This window comes from Podarcis muralis, chromosome 14 (genome assembly GCF_964188315.1).
Source record: "Podarcis muralis chromosome 14, rPodMur119.hap1.1, whole genome shotgun sequence".
NCBI lineage: Eukaryota > Metazoa > Chordata > Lepidosauria > Squamata > Lacertidae > Podarcis > Podarcis muralis.
This window is the reverse complement of record NC_135668.1, coordinates 19,738,505-19,755,541: the sequence shown is the minus strand read 5'-3', so window position 1 is coordinate 19,755,541 and position 17,037 is coordinate 19,738,505.

Below are 17,037 nucleotides of genomic sequence, written 5' to 3'. Positions count from 1 at the left end.
TAATAGATCAGGGCACTCTCTCATATAACCAGCCACAAACAAAGGGGCGAGGCACATGTGTCGGGCCGCCTTAAGAAACTGAGTGCATTCTGTGTGCTCAGCATCACAGATGAATAGATTCAGCATCACGGCTGGATGGATTCCATGATTAGCATCACAGCATCCTAAGGTGGGAGCGGCTAGAGGTTGATAAGCCAGGGTTATCTGAGGGGTACACACAGTGGCTGAGTTTGTGCTTGTGTGGGGAGGCAGCCGCAGTGCCATCACAGCTAAGAAGATGACCACTGTATGTATCTCATCTACATATGCACTCTGCTTAGGACCCGTACCTGTTGCACTGCGTTCTCATGTGGACTCACTGTTTCCGTTTGCGAGTTGTATCAAGACCGTGAGTGTAGGAGGAGTGACAATCTTTAGCTCCCCAGGTAAGCGATGGGGAAGGGACTTAGCAGGTGAGAGAGTTGGGAGGGAATGTAAGGGATGTAAGTTAACTGTGGTGAATCTATGCAGACTGTTTTTTTTTTGAAAAAGAGAGATCCGCCCCGCCCCCACTCTTTTGGCCTTATATACAGCTGTTCTATTTCTGCACTAGGCTTGATCCTCGCACCTCTTTAGTTTCAAGCTGTTGAAACAGTTTGGTTACGTCTATTGACTTGTACAAGGTTGCTTGCACAGGACGATTTTTTAATGATATATTTAAAGACTGACATTATGGGTTAATTTGTAATGGTTCCTAACATGGTTTCTGAATTGTGGTTGTCGTTTGTGCAGTGTAGTGTGAGCTGCTTCGGGCACACGTGTGTGTGTGTGTTTGTGTGCGTGTGTATTGACAGCATACATTTAAAGCACTACGACACCACTTTAAATGTATGGTGTGAAAGAACCAAGGCCAGAGCTGGGAATCGTTTAGAGAAGCAGTGGGCAGCCTCCCCAGTGAATCTGTGTTTGGGGCCTTCATTGATTTCATTCTTTCATCTCCTGCACTACACTAAGAGCTTTCTCCTTGGGAGAAAGGCGATGGCAAATCTAGACAACATCTTAAAAAGTAGAGACATCACCTTACCAACAAAAGTCCGTATAGTTAAAGCCATGGTTTTCCCAGTAGTGATGTATGGAAGTGAGAGCTGGACCATAAAGAAGGCTGATCGCCGAAGAATTGATGCTTTTGAATTATGGTGCTGGAGGAGACTCTTGAGAGTCTCATGGACTGCAAGAAGATCAAACGCATCCATTCTTAAGGAAATCAGACCTGAGTGCTCACTGGAAGGACAGATCGTGAAGTTGAGGCTCCAATACTTTGGCCACCTCATGAGAAGAGAAGACTCCCTGGAAAAGACCCTGATGTTGGGAAAGATGGAGGGCACAAGGAGAAGGGGACGACAGAGGATGAGATGGTTGGATAGTGTTCTCGAAGCTACAAACATGAGCCTGACCAAACTGCGGGAGGCGGTGGAAGACAGGAGTGCCTGGCGTGCTCTGGTCCATGGGGTCACGAAGAGTCGGACACGACTAAACGACTAAACAACAACAAAGAGCTATTTACTTACTACATCTCTGACCTTTCAAGATGGTGTACATGGTTTTTCTCCTCCCCCACCACAGTCATCAGCACAACGACCCTGTGAGGTAGGCTAGGGTAAAGAGAAGTGTTTGGTTCAAATATCCCCCAATTATTTTATGGCTGGGTATGGAGATATGGATTTTGCTTTCCCCCAGGCCTAGTCTGAAATTCCAGCTGTTACACAGGAGTTTTCTTGTGGCATATAATATGCAGAACTAGCACCTTATTATATATTAGAGAGTTCTAGATGGGTGGAAGCTGACTGTAGTTGTTAAGTGTAGCATGGGAAAATAGACTCTGCATATGCTCAGAGGAATTCTCTTCTAATGCAGCTTTTAAACTCCTAGGACTTGATCCTGCCATTAAAAGCCACCATTTTATTTTATTTTTTATATATAATTTTTATTAATTGTTTTTGTTTTACAATATATAATACTCATTTAAACATCAAAATATCAATGACTTCCCTTCTTCTCTTTCCATGGTTCATTTTACATATCATAAATCCCTGCATATTTTACATAAACTAAACCATTCAGTATTCCATTACAGTGGTACCTCGGGTTACATACGCTTCAGGTTACAGGCTCCGCTAACCCAGAAATAGTACCTCAGGTTAAGAACTTTGCTTCAGGATGAGAACAGAAATCATGCTCCAGTGGCGCAGCAGCAGTGGGAGGCCCCATTAGCTAAAGTGGTGCTTCAGGTTAAGAACAGTTTCAGGTTAAGAACGGACCTCCGGAACGAATTAAGTCCTTAACCTGAGGTACCACTGTATTATGTCCATCAAAACTTATTTACACTGTTGAATTTATCTTAATGCTGCCAGTGTTTTCAAGTGTACACAATCCCCCCCCCCCAATATTCAATAAACATTTTCCAATATTCTCTAAACGTATGTTCTTCTTCTTCTCTTATTCTATATGCAGGGGCGCCGACTTATAAAAAATATTGGGGGGGCCCATACCGGGGTCCTGCCCCGGGAAGTTTTCTAAGTTCCAATGTCAGCGGCGCCCGGCAGAGCAGCCCTCTCGGCCACGGCAGCCCGCCTCTCCCAGCCGCCGGGGGCCGCCCTCCTCCCTCGCGCACCCGCAGCGTTCCCGCCCGGGGAGGCGGCGCCCCCAGGAGAGGCGGCGGCGGCAGCAGCAGCCGTGCGCGGCCCGGGCTCCCCTCGCCGGCCGCGGGAGCCAAGGCGCGCGACGAGGGCAGCCGAGGAAAGGAGCGCACGGCCCCGTCCCGCCCTCGCCACTCACCCTTCTGCAGCGGCCCCGCCGCGGCGGCGGCGACTCCCGCAGCACCTTTTCCGCAAGGCCCGGGTGACGTCACGGGCGGAGGACGTTTCCACTGCGCACGCCCAATAATTTTCTTAAATTATTGGGGGGGCAGAGCCCCCCCCAATAAAATTTTTGAGGGGGCTCAGGCCCCCTCAGGCCCCATGGAGTCGGCTCCTATGTCTATATGTTAAGTCCCCATATATTCCATCATCTTAAAACCTTACCTCTTGCTGCTCTCAGCAATGAAGCTGAACATTTGAAGATTCAAGACAGATCAAAGAAAGCACCGTACTTCTTCATATAGTGCATAGTTGAACTGTGGGACTCTGTCCCTCAGGAGGCAGTGATGACCACTAACTTAAAGGTAAAGGGACCCCTGACCATTAAGTCCAGTCGTGGCCGACTCTGGGGTTGCGGCGCTCATCTCGCTTTATTGGCCGAGGGAGCCGGCGTACAGCTTCCGGGTCATGTGGCCAGCATGACTGAGCCGCTTCTGGCGAACCAGAGCAGCGCACGGAAACGCCGTTTACCTTCCCGCCGGAGTGGTACCTATTTATCTACTTGCACTTTGACGTGCTTTCAAACTGCTAGGTTTGCAGGAGCTGGCACCAAGCAACGGGAGCTCACCCCGTCGCGGAGATTCGAACCGCCGACCTTCTGATCAGCAAGTCCTAGGCTCTGTGGTTTAACCCACAGCGCCACCCACATCCCCACCACTAACCTAGATGGCTTTAAAATGGCTTTAAAAGAGGATGAGTCAGATTCATGAACATCATAACCCATGATGGCTATGCTTGGTCTTCCCCAGGAGGCGAGGGTACTCCTGTGCTTGAGTCCTCCATACTGGTTTTCCACAGGCATCTGGTTAGCGTCTGTGAGAACAAGATGCTGGACTAGATGGGCTATTCAGCAGGCTCTTCTTATCTTATTCTGGCCTCTTGCTTTTCCTCCAACTCACAGCAGGCCTTGCTGCCCTTCCCTTTCACCTCTTCCCTCCTCCCGTTTTCTTTCCTAACCTCCTAAGGAACACAGAAGGCCATTCCAGAATTGCCTGCAGCTGTCTCTATGGGGATGGCATGTAAACCATCTGGCTTGGTCACTGGGTGTAAAAAAAACCCCAACTGCCACTGGGGCACTGCGGTGTACATTGTTAGCCGTTATCTAACTTATACTCATCATTAGAACCACTAATGCAGGTTTTTAAGTTGCCGTTCACCTGGGGCCAAGTTGTAATTGACTCCTGGGCAGTCGTTCTCAAGTAGCAAGTTGCACAGTGCTGTTTTGCTTTATATTTTTGTTACTTGTTTTATTTTATTTTAAATGCATTATCTGCCCTTTACCACCAGGTCCCAGGGCAAGTTACAACAGTTTAAGATTAAGAACAGTTAAAACAAATTACAGTAACAGGGAAAAGCACACCCCACCCCAACCACACATCTCAGGTATCAAAGGCCAAAGTAAAGAGATGTGCCCTCAGCATTTGCCAAAAGCAGTAAAAAAGATAAAAATGTAAAGGACCCCTGGACGGTTAAGTCCAGTCAATGGTGACTGTGGGGTGCGGAGCTTGTCTCGCTTTCAGGCCGAGGTAGCTGGTGTTTGTCCACAGGCAGCTTTCTGGGTCATGTGGCCAGCATAACTAAACCGCTTCTGGTGCAACGGAACACCTTGACGGAAACCAGAGTGCACAGAAACACCGTTTACCTTCCCACCAGAGCGGTACCTATTTATCTACTTGCACTGGCATGCTTTCAAACTGCTAGGTTGGCAGGAGCTGTGTCAGAGCAACAGGAGCTCACCCCGTCGTGGGATTCAAACCGCCAACCTTCTGATCGGGAAGCCCAAGAGGCTTGGTGGTTTAGACCACAGCGCCACCCCTGCAAGTGTCCTGGAAAAACTGGGACAGCTCATCCCCCCCCCCCTTGAGAGCACGGCGGCTTTTTCTGGGCCACAATCTTGTGCTTTTTCAGGGCCGCCTGCTTGTCTCCTTACCTACATCCAGTCCAGGGATCCAGTCCTCTTTAGACGTAGTGTCGCCAATGTCATTTTGGATCTCTGCAGAGGCTAAAGTAGAAGTATTTGCCTCTTCCTGTCATTGGCTCTGAATCTACCCTTGAGATTTTTGTCTCTCTCCCCCCATTCCATGAGTCTCTATGGGCACCAGACTTCATTCATCCCATTTGGGACTCATGTAGCTCTGGCAGGGATCTTGCTCTGCCTCTGTTTTGCATCGGTCACCATCCAGCTGTGGCTGATCAGAATTGTAACCCAAAACATCTGTAGGGTGGCAGAGATTGAGTTAAGCAAATACTTTTTTTCCACTGGAAAGAAAGCAAAGAGTCTTTCTTTCCTTGTTTGCACCCATTATGGGAACCAAATAACATCTTTTCCACTGAAGCAATAGACTCTCTCACCTTGCCTTATTTTCCACCATTTCTCACCTTATCAGTCTATGGGATCAGAACTTTGTGGGCTGTCTTCCAAACCATGAAGTTGCCTGCATGGTCCAGTGGTTCTCCTCTAGTCTAAACACAACCTCTCTCCCATTTCTCACCCCACTGTGAGGATCACAGTTGGCTGCTAAAAGTCATGGCCCAACTGCACTGGCTGCCAATTAGTTTCCGGGTCCAATTCAAAGGGCTGGTTTTGACCTACAAAGCCTTAAATGGCTCAGGACCGCTATACCTCAAGGACTGCCTCTCCTCACGTGAACTGACCTGGACCCTGCAATCGTCATTCACATGTGCCCCCTCCACAAGAAGGTGGCAACACGAGAACAGGCTTTTCTACAGTGACTCCTCGTTTGTGGAATGCTCTCCCCAAGGAGGTTTGGCTGGCGCCTTCATTATACACCTTTAGGTGCAGGGCAAAAATGCTCCTCTTATTTTAAATGTGTTTATGGGAGTGGGTGGAGGGAGAGGGTTATTGCTCTGTGGTTGCTGTTTTGTTCTTTTTTTATCTTTTATTTTTATGTTGCGAATTGCCCTGAGATCTGCGGAGGATGGGTGGTATACACATTTAATAAATAATAATATTTCCGGTCATCAACTAAGGCACAGTAGGGGAAGCTACACCCATCTAGATATTTGTCGGACTACAACTCCCATAGTCCCAGGCCATTGGTAATAATGGGAGTTGGAGTCCAAATGTCTGGTGGGCCACAGGTTTACCGCCATTACTTGCAACACTATCTTCATTCAGATGCTTTGTTTTCTTCCCAACAACCTATGGGGAAACACAGCCAGATGGGTGGGGAAGAAGAAGAAGAAGAAGAAGTCACAATATGTTTGCGCAGGCTTGCAGGGTGGTTAGACAATGTCAGCCATTTTATCAAGCATTCCCTCTGATTTCTTTACAGAGTAGTTATACAATGCTGTGCCAAGCAGGTGTTATCCCACACATTTTCCCTGTCATTTTCCTTACTGCAACAAGTCTTGATTTGTGGGGTGGGAGGAAGCATGTTTGATGTGCATGTTGTGGAAGCATCCTACAACCCCTATCGTTCCCAGTTGTCAGCCATTGTTGGCTAGTTTGGATCTGATATCCCGCTTTATCACTACCCGAAGGAGTCTCAAAGCAGCTAACAATCTCCTTTCCCTTCCTCTCCCACAACAAACACTCTGTGAGGTGAGTGGGGCTGAGAGACTTCAAAGAAGTGTGACTAGCCCAAGGTCGCCCAGCAGCTGCATATGGAGGAGCAGGAAAGTGAACCCGGTTCACCAGATTACAAGTCTACTGCTCTTAATCACTACACCACACTGGCTCTACACTACACCACACTAGTGTTGATGGAAGTTCGATTCCAGCAACATCCTGAAGGCCACAGGGTCCCCCATCCCTGATCTAAGGGAACAACAAACGCTGCTGGAAATGGTTGAAAGGGAACAGCTGAAATTTGAAATGGTTACAAGGAGATCCTGGTAGAATGAATGGAAGTCTGGGCAACATGAAAGGACACTCATCTAAGGGACAAGTGGTTTGTTTTTCCTGTACGCCGTGTTTTGAAACACATCTTGACATTGTTTTCATTTGAAAGCATTGTATCACCAAGGAATGGGACAATGCAAATGCCAATCAAGGTGTGGTTAAAGGAAAACATGTTGCTCACTGTTTCACTTGTAAGGAAGAGGAAAAACCCAGGGCTGTCTCTAGACCACATGGTGCCCCGGGCAAGGATAGCCTTTGGCACTCCCTTCTCTTTGTTCAACTTTTGAATAGCTTCTTTTTCATTTCCTTGGCATCCCAGTTCATGGCTTTTGCAGATGATTGGCGTGCAGGACTTTACCCTGTCATCAACCACTATCAAGTTCAGGGCCGGATTTAGGTTTGATGAGGCCCTAAGCCAGGGGTCAGCAAACTTTTTCAGCAGGGGGCCAGTCCACTGTCCCTCAGACCTTGTGGGAGACCAGAATATGTATTTTTTGGGGGAGGGGAATGAATGAATTCCTATGCCCCACAAATAACCCAGAGATGCATTTTAAATAAAAGGACACATTCTACTCATCTAAAAACACCAGGTAGGCCCCACAAATAACCCAGAGATGCGTTTTAAATAAAAGGACACATTCTACTCATGTAAAAACACGCTGATTCCTGGACCGTCAGTGGGCTGGATTTAGAAGGCGATTGGGCCGGATCCGGCCCCTGGGCCTTAGTTTGCCTACCCATGCAATAAGCTACTGAAGGTAATTGGGCCCTTTATATGTCCAGCTGTCGTTTGTCAACAACAAATTGTCACTGTTTTTTGTGTTGAATATATGCTATATGGTAATTTATGGACCTAACAGCTATCTAAAGCCATTTGCACATAACAAATAGGAGCCTACACAACACAAAACACTGTTGCTGTATGTAGGTTTTATTTTATTTGTTTTTTATCTTATATTTTGGAAATGTGCATCCGGTATTTTTTTCCCTTTAAATTTTTTGGGGGCCCCCAAGAGAGTGGGGCCCTAAGCTATAGCTTGTTTAGCTTATACTGATCAAGTTGTATCCCTGGATATGAACATAATCTCTCCCTCTCTCTGTGTGTGTGTGTCTCTCACTCTCTCACACACATACACCTTTATTCTTGAATGGACACATGTCAACCTTTCCATGAATTAAAAGCAAGTTTGTGGGCAGCAGGTCATAAAAGGATCTTCTCTGTGGTGGCCCTTGAGATGTGGAATGATCTCCTTTCCAAGGTTTTTCTCACCCTGTTGTACATGTTTCATTGCGTACCCTCCAACATTCCTCAGATGAAAATAGGGACATTTCTCAGTCTCCCCCAACTGACACTTCTCAACTGTCTCCCCATTTTTCCTATCTGAAGAAGGGTAAGTGTCACCACCGCAACACCAATGGGACAAAACACACAGGCCCTCCACCGTCCTGTGAAATCCCATTAATCCCATTTTTAAAAATATTTTATTCTTCGGTAGATTTGCAAAAAGAAAAGCATACACCAATAAATATTTTTTTTAGAAAGGGGCAATAATATATATTTTTTTAGAAAGATTAGACACAGAGACACAAAGCACTTTTTCAAAAAATCAAGACTCCTTGAGCGCCACTCCACTCCCCCTTTCTTCCTGCCCTCTGCCTGTCCCTCAGAGCTGGTGTATTACATGGGGCTGGGTCTCAGTGACCACTGTTAGAATTCCTGCTCCATGACTGCAGTCATGGGATTTTTGTCTATCACATGACGGTATATGTTTTGAAGTGACAGGGACAGGATGTTTGTGTTACTATGTTCCATGAAGTGGGACTAATGTCCTTTGTTCTTTTCTTTTTGCTGTCTGATGCTAGAGAGAGAGGGAGCCATGTTGCAGTGCTCCGTGTGTGTTTATATGTAAATAAAGTAGATTAGCCAAAATGCTGAGTTACTGAGGTCTGTTACACATGATGTGCATACTCTGCGGATCCCTAAGTGTGCCGGTGTCGGTTGGCATCGGTCACTGTGCTGTTCGGGCTGAAGAAAGCTTTTGAAGCTCCCAAATGATTGACCAGGAGGGACCATGCCAGTCGGGCATGTGTCTCTGCCAGGGTCCTACTCAAGTGTAGGCCGAACTCCTGACAACCACAGCCTCTCCTCTGCCTCTCCTGCTCTCCAGCAGCAACTACAAGCTGCCCAAGGAAGCAGGCCGGCAGCAGCAGCCATGGAGAGGCAGTGGGATGTTTTTTCACAGTTGGCACTGCTACCACCGCCATCGCTCGGGACAAGCGCCGGCTCATCCTCCCCCCGAGCTCGGCAGCGGTGGAACTGGCGGGGGATAAAATCAGAAGCTGGGGTGGCTTTCATAATTCCGGGACTGTCCCTTGAAAATCTGGACACTTGGAGGGTATGGCAGGGCACCTCACACCCAGGAGTGAACTGCATTTGTCTACCAGCTCCATCTGGTATGCAGGCTGAGACCCTACCCGCCCACAGACTGTCTCGCCAGAGTGGTGCATGCTCTGGTTATCTCCTGCTTGGACTACTGCAATGCGCTCTACATGGGGCTACCTTTGAAGGTGACCTGGAAACTACAATTAATCCAGAACACAGCAGCTAGACTGGTGAATGTGAGTGGCCGCTGAGACCACATAACACCTGTCCTGAAAGACCTACATTGGCTCCCAGTATGTTTCCAGGCACAATTCAAAGTGTTGGTGCTGACTTTTAAATCCCTAAACCACCTCAGCCCTGTATACCTGGAGGAGCATCTCCACCCCCATCATTCAGCCCAGACACTGAGGTCCAGTGCCAAGGGCCTTCTGGCGGTTCCCTTCCTGTGAAAAGTGAGGTTACAGGGAACCAGGCAGCAGGCCTTCTTGGTAGTGGTGCCCACCTTGTGGAACGCCCTCCCACCAGATGTCAAGGAAATAAACAACTACCTGACTTTTAGAAGACATCTGAAGGCAGCCCTGTTTAGGGAAGTTTTTAATGTTTGAAGTTTTATTCTGTTTTCAGTCTGTTTTCACTCTGGAAACCCAGCCAGATGGGCTGGGTAATAATAATAATAATAATAATAATAATAATAATAATAATAATAAGGCCCTCAGACTAGGCAAAACTCCTCACTGCCACAGCTTCACACCCTCCTCAGGTGTTTTTCCCTGACTGGAACACGTCCTTGAACTCTCGCTTGCCTGGGTGGAGACTATTGAAGGGCTTGGTGTGGTGTGGTGGTTAGGAGCAGTAGCCAGTGTGGTGTAGTGGTTAAGAGCGGTGGACTAGTAATCTGGTGAACTGGATTCGCTTCCCCGCTCCTCCACATGCAGCTGCTGGGTGACCTTGGGCCAGTCACACTTCTCTGAAGCCTCTCAGCCCCACTCACCTCACAGAATGTTTGTTGTGGGGGAGGAAGGGAAAGGAGAATGTTAGCCGCTTAGGATAGTAATAAAGTGGGATATCAAATCCAAACTCTTCTTCTTCTTGGGAGTGTGTGTAGAAAGCAGACTACTGCACAAGGGTAAGATGGACATTCGTTTCTCCACCCAACACTGGCATGAAGCCCTCAGGCTGAAAAACATCCCCCATCCCTGGGTTAAGCTAAAGTCTCCTCGGTCAAGGTGGGTTTTGAGCTGAAGTCTGAAGGAAGGGTGAGTTGACAGGGCAGGGCTGGGCAACATCTTGCCCTCCAGATGTTCCTGAACTCCAACTCCAACCATTCCTGGTGACTGGCCATGTCTGCTGGGGATGATGGGAGTTGTGGTTCAGGAACATCTGGAGGGCCAATGGTTCCCGCACCTGGCATAGGTGTTCTGGAAGGGACAAAAGGGAAAAATAAACACTGCCCTATCAAGAGAGCAAAGTAGCAACTCATGGGGATAGAGTGAAGAGCTTTTGACATGGGATCTGTTCATAGAGTTGTAGAGTTGGAAGGGGCTATGAGGGTCATCTAGTCCAACCCTGTGCAATGCAGGAATCTTTTGCCCAACGTGGGGCTTGAACCCTCAACCCTGAGATTAAGAGTCTCATGCTCTACTGACTAAGCTATCCTTTAATGGCTTTATCTTCTGCTTCTTAATCTGAACTGTTTTCAGTCTGCTCTTAGCCTTATGATGGTGTTTTTAGTAATTTTGGGTCATTTGTTCTGGGTTATTTAGTTATTTGTTTCAATGTTTGCTAGTAAAGCTGCATTTGCTTATAAAGAAAGCAAGGAGGAAACGTGCAAAGTAAAATGATAGGCTTCATAGTGTTTGTGCAGTCTTTAAACCAAACTTAGAAATGTGACTTCTATTAAAAAAACAAACAACCATGCTTATAAATGATAACTTCCAGAGTTGTTCTCACTGTGTAAAATGATAACTTCCAGAGTTCTTCTCACTGTGTAAAAATGATATAAAAAGTAGAGTATAAAAAGTAGCAACAGTGCAAGGGAGATATGACCATTTCCACCCACCTCTGTCCTCTGATAAGGCAAGGGAAGGAGGTCACTCTGGTATCAATTTCAGTTTCAGGAGAATGGGATGTTGTTTGGTGGTTTGAATACAATGGCACATCAGTTCACGGAGCGCAAATGTTGCAGGTTTCCATTCGCTTCAGGCAATGCCAAGAAAGGTTTCAAGAGCATATCAGTCTTACAGCTTGTAGCATTACATTCTCGATTGCCAGCCTTTGGCAAACCCCCCGAAATTAAATGTACGATTTTGATTTTTCTCCATGGCAAAACAATGCCCCATCACTGACATCCTCAGCAAGGAGTTTTTCTGCAGAAAGAATACTTTTCATTGTGTTTATATCCTACTTTTTCCTCCAAGGAGCTGAAGGTATTGTACATGGTTCCTTATGCATTTTATTTAATGAGACTCAGCTAATTCAATGAGACATAACACGGTCTGAGGACGGTCTGAGAAATCACACTCCCAGTTCTCTAGACTTCCCAGCATAATTGTGCTTATTGGGGAAGATGGCCTACAAAAAAATGTGTATGTTATGTGTTATTCACAATAAAGTGCTGATGAATTTTCAGAAAGCATTAAAAAACAACAACACAAGGGAACATTCTTTCATATGTGGTGGACCTGTAAAGGGGTAAAAGAGCATTGGGGGGAAATCCATAATGAATTGAAAAAAATGTTTAAAAGTACTTTCCCCCCCCAAAATGGAGTCCATTGGGTTGGGTATAATTCAGATGGAAATTCCCAGGTGTCAAAAAAGGTTATTTGTGTACGCCACTACTGCGGCTTGTGTTTTGTTAGCCCCAAAATAGAAAATGAGTGAGGTCCCAACGAAAAAAGAATGGCAACTTAAATTGATGGAATATGTGCAGCTTGCGGACCTAACATATAGAATAAGAGAACAAGAAAGACATACGTTTAAAGAAGACTGGAAAACGTTTGTTGAATATATGGGGGGAAATCGTGTACACTTGAAAATGTTGGCAGCATTAAGATAAATTCAACAGTGTAAATAAGTTTTGATGGATGTAATAATGGAATACTGAATGGTTTAGTTAATGTAAAATATGCAGGAATTTATGATATGTAAAATGAACCATGGAAAGAGAAGAAGGGAAGTCACTGATATTTTAAGGTTGTTTAATTGAATATTCTAAATTGTAAAACAGAAAACACACACACGTAAACTGCAAACTGATGTGGAAATGCAGAGAACTGAACATAAGATTGGAAAAATGAGAAACTGTAATTTAGAGCTGATAACGTCAAAGCCTTGGGGTTGGAAGCTGATCTGATTGGGTCACCCATCCCCACTTGCCAGCTTAGATACATGCTAATGCTGGACTCCTTGGTGACGAGAGCGCACAAAAAGGTGATGCTGGCAGCAAGCTGCATTGCTGACGAAGGAGTGAAGGAAGGAGACTGCAAAGAGCAAGGGAGGAACGAAAGAGCCACAGCAACTTGCCTGGAGCAGGACAACCCAGTTGGATCAGCTTCCAACCCCAAGGCTTTGACGTTATCAGCTCTTAACCTGGCAGTTGTCAACCGACAGATTTTTATGGATCGTATCTTTCCATCAGAAGTCAGTTAGAAAACTCCGCTAGGCTCTTTTGTTGTTTTCTGTTCTCTTGCCACTGCTGATAAGGCAGGTTGTGACTTCACCCTTCCTACATGTCCCTTTCAGGTTGCTTCGACAGGTATATTCTGGCATGGGCCATTCAAACACCTGTAAGAACACAGGGAGCCCGTCTTGCACCACGTCTGGCCATTGGTCCATCTAAGTCAATCAATCAAATATTTATTACAGTCATAGAACAGCATAAGTAGGGTGGGGTACAATCATGTGTAAAATGTTTTGGAAAGCTAAAAAAGTATTAAAACAGAAGGTATATATAAAAGGGGATGTGGGTGGCGCTGTGGGTTAAACCACAGAGCCTAGGACTTGCCGATCAGAAGGCCGGCGGTTCGAATCCCCACGACCAGGTGAGCTCCCATTGTTCGGTCCCTGCTCCTGCCAACCTAGCAGTTCGAAAGCATGTCAAAGTGCAAGTAGATAAATAGGTACCACTCCGGCGGGAAGGTAAACGGTGTTTCCGCACGCTGTTCTGGTTTGCGGCTTAGTCATGCTGGCCACATGACCCAGAAGCTGTACGCCGGCTCCCTCGGCCAATAAAGCGAGATGAGTGCCCCAACCCCAGAGTCGGTCACGACTGGACCTAATGGTCAGGGGTCCTTTTACCTTTACCTATATCTATATCTAAAAGACTATAGGAAGAATCTAAAAGAAACTAAAAGAAACTAAAAGAAGGGTTAGAAAGAAGAAGAAGAAGAGTTTGGATTTGATATCCCTCTTTATCACTACCCGAAGGAGTCTCAAAGTGGCTAACATTCTCCTTTCCCTTCCTCCCCCACAACAAACACTCTGTGAGGTGAGTGGGGCTGAGAGACTTCAGAAAAGTGTGACTAGCCCAAGGTCACCCTGCAGCTCTTGTCACATTAAATGGATATGAAAGAGCATAAAAGGTTAGTATATAAAAGACTACAACTATCAGTGCAGAGAGCACTCTGATGTGAGTGTTCATTCAATCTAGTTTGTGGCACAGGTCATCATCTGACAAATTTTGAATGCTGCTGTGCAGAATCTGGCAGCATTGTACGTTGTAGCAGGATTGGTATCTGACAGCAGCAGGGAGGTAGAAAATAAAGTTGTCCTGTGCGCCCTGGGTACTTATGGAGTAGTGGGGAGATGAGGCTAATATGAATGTCTCCATAGTATAGGCACTGGAGAAGCACATGCTCTATTGTTTCCATTTGACCAGAGTCACAGGGGCATTGTCTCTCCGAGTAAGCAATCTTCCTGTATCGACCTACAATGACAGCCGAGGGGAGGGCGTGACATCATGCCGGGGTAAAAGCCCTCCAGAGCTTAGGGACTTTGAGTTTAGCTGGATATGCCATGGGGGAGGCAGAGCACCTGGTGGATTCACTGGCAATTAAAGTTCGGGTCCGGGCTTAATCCAATTGGTGCTCTGTGTCTGCTACATGTTGTTCAATGAGTCCATCTATCTCAGTATTACCTGCACTGACTGGCAGAGGCTCTCCAGGGTTTCAGGCTGGATTCTCTCCCCAGCCCTACCAAGAGCCAGTGTGGTGTAGTGGTTAAGAGCGGTGGACTCGTAATCTGGTGAACCGGGTTCGCTTCCCCGCTCTTCCACATGCAGCTGCTGGGTGACCTTGGGCCAGTCACACTTCTTTGAAGTCTCTCAGCCCCACTCACCTCACAGAGTGTTTGTTGTGGGGAAGGAAGGGGAAGGAGAATGTTAGCCGTTTTGAGACTCCCTAGGGTAGTGATAAAGTGGGATATCAAATCCAAACTCTTCTTCTACCAGGAGATTGAACCTTGGACTGTCTGTATGCAGAACATGTGCTCTCTCACTGAACTACGGCTCTTTCTGAGTCATCGAGTGGCCATCAAGTAAGCATCCTTCTGAAAGCAGCTAGTCTAATGCTCGAGGCTGGTGATTTCATTCTGGTTTTCTCTTATCTGTTAGTACCAGGTTCTGAAGGCCACTGGCTATTGCTGTTTTCATGTTACATTTCAGCTTCATTGGATTTCTGTGTTATAAACTCATTTGGTTATCTGCCGTAATGAAAGCCAGTGTAGTAATTTAAAAATAAATAAATAAATGTGCAGGGATGATCCAGGAAGAGTTCTACAGTGGAGCCTTGGTTGTCAAACAGCTTGGCTCCTGAACAAATTGGCTCCCAAATGTCGCAAACCCAGATGTGTTCCGGTTTGCAAACGTTTTCTGAAAGCCGAACATCCGACACAGCTTCTAATTGAGTGCAAGAAGCTCCTGCACCCAATCAGAAGTCAAGCCTTGGTTTTCTAATGGTTCTGGGAGTCGAATGGACTCCCGGAATGGATTAAGTTCGACAACCAATGTACCACTGTATTTATCTTTGACATAATCAAGAGGGTATAGGATGAAAGTTGCCTTCTAATAATAATATAAATAGTCCCCCTGTCCAGCCATGCACAGCTATACTCACCTCTATGCAGAAGTCTGTTTCGAAAACTTATCTTCTCTCATTCGTTGCTCTGAATATACAACTTCCTTCCTTAAATCTCATCTCTTCACCAGCTCCCTGTCCATTCTGAGATCATTGCAAAACTCCTTATCCTGACCTTTAATACTCCCCTCCCTGTTTTATCTCTGGTCCCATATCATGATATATCTCTGCTCAGCAGGAAATGCAGCCCCACCTACCCCTGATCTACATGATGCCACCTCTGAAAAGGCTCTCCCCTTAGTCACTACCCATCCCATTCCTCTATCACATAGGTAGAATCCGCTACCCCACTATGGCTACTAACTTTAGGTGGCTTCAACTATAACTGAGAAAAAACAGTCGTTCATAAGAACTTACATGTTTCATCTCCCATTGACTCAGACAACTTTGTGGCAGGGTTACCTCCATTCATCAACATGATCTCTGTGGACGCTATCAGTTGTGCTGATATATTCCTTTCCCTTTTATTAATCTGTAATTGGCAGACAGGGTTTTTGTTGTTGTTGTTAATGATTATACCTTCTTTCTTATTGACCACACAATTATGAAAACGCAATAAAAACTTTATTAAGTGTGACAGGTTATCTTTCAGAAAGGAGAGGGCAGCTGATAGGGTGAACGTTTTATTTGTCAAGACGAGGGGCTCCAGGTATTTCTTTTCTTCATCTCTGGCCATTGGCTATGTTGGCTGAGGCTGATGACAGTTGGAGTCCAACAACATCTAGGGAGCCACAAATTCCCCACTCCAAAGCTCTAAGAAGAAGAGTTTGGATTTGATATCCCGCTTTATCACTACCTGAAGGAGTCTCAAAGCGGCTAACATTCTCCTTTCCCTTCCTTCCCCACAACAAACACTCTGTGAGATGAGTGGGGCTGAGAGACTTCAGAAAAGTGTGACTAGCCCAAGGTCACCCAGCAGCTGCACGTGGAGGAGCGGGGAATCGAACCAGGTTCCCCAGATTACGAATCTACCGCTCTTAACCACTATACCACACTGGCTCTCTAAGGAAGAAACTGTACCAGTATTTCTAATTTGCTAAACAATTATCAAAAATCACCATAAAAGATAGATACTTATAAATTGCCTTTGCATCCCAGGAGCGCAGAACTGCATAGCTGACCCCACCCCACCCCATTTTGCCCTCACAACAATCCTTTAGGCTGATAGCTAGTGATTGCTCCAAGATCACCCAGGAGCTCCATAGCTGAGTGAAAATTGTAAGCCAGATCTTCCCAGCCTTAGTCCACAAGTCTAACCGCTACATGTGTATTGGGGTGATTTAAAAAATAAATAAACTAGTGACTTGTTTTTAGAAAATGCAACTCTAAAAGGTTTAAAGGTTCAATTTCCAATGATGAAACTCCCATTTCATGTGTTGCTGGACTTATGTCCCACTACGTTCAATGGGACTGTCAGTCTCACGCAAGTGTTGAAAGCCAGTGTTATAAGAAAAAACTGCTCCTTTTCCCTTATGAGGTATCCAAGAGCCTGTATAGTCCTTAAGTGGGTTCCCTATTGGTAGGAGAAAATAACAGAGGCCAACCAGAGTATATTGAGAAGCAAAGCAGCTAGTAAGCCTGATCTTTATTGCAATAGAAAAGAACTGTTGCAACAGGGTCCCCACTTCCCACACACAGGAGGGAGGAAAGAATCCAGAAAGAATGGTGCACAAGCCCTTATATAGACTTTTGAAATTGCCCACCCTGTAGCTCAAGACCACCTGCAAAACATCATACATACATCACAGAAGGAGGCAGTGTACA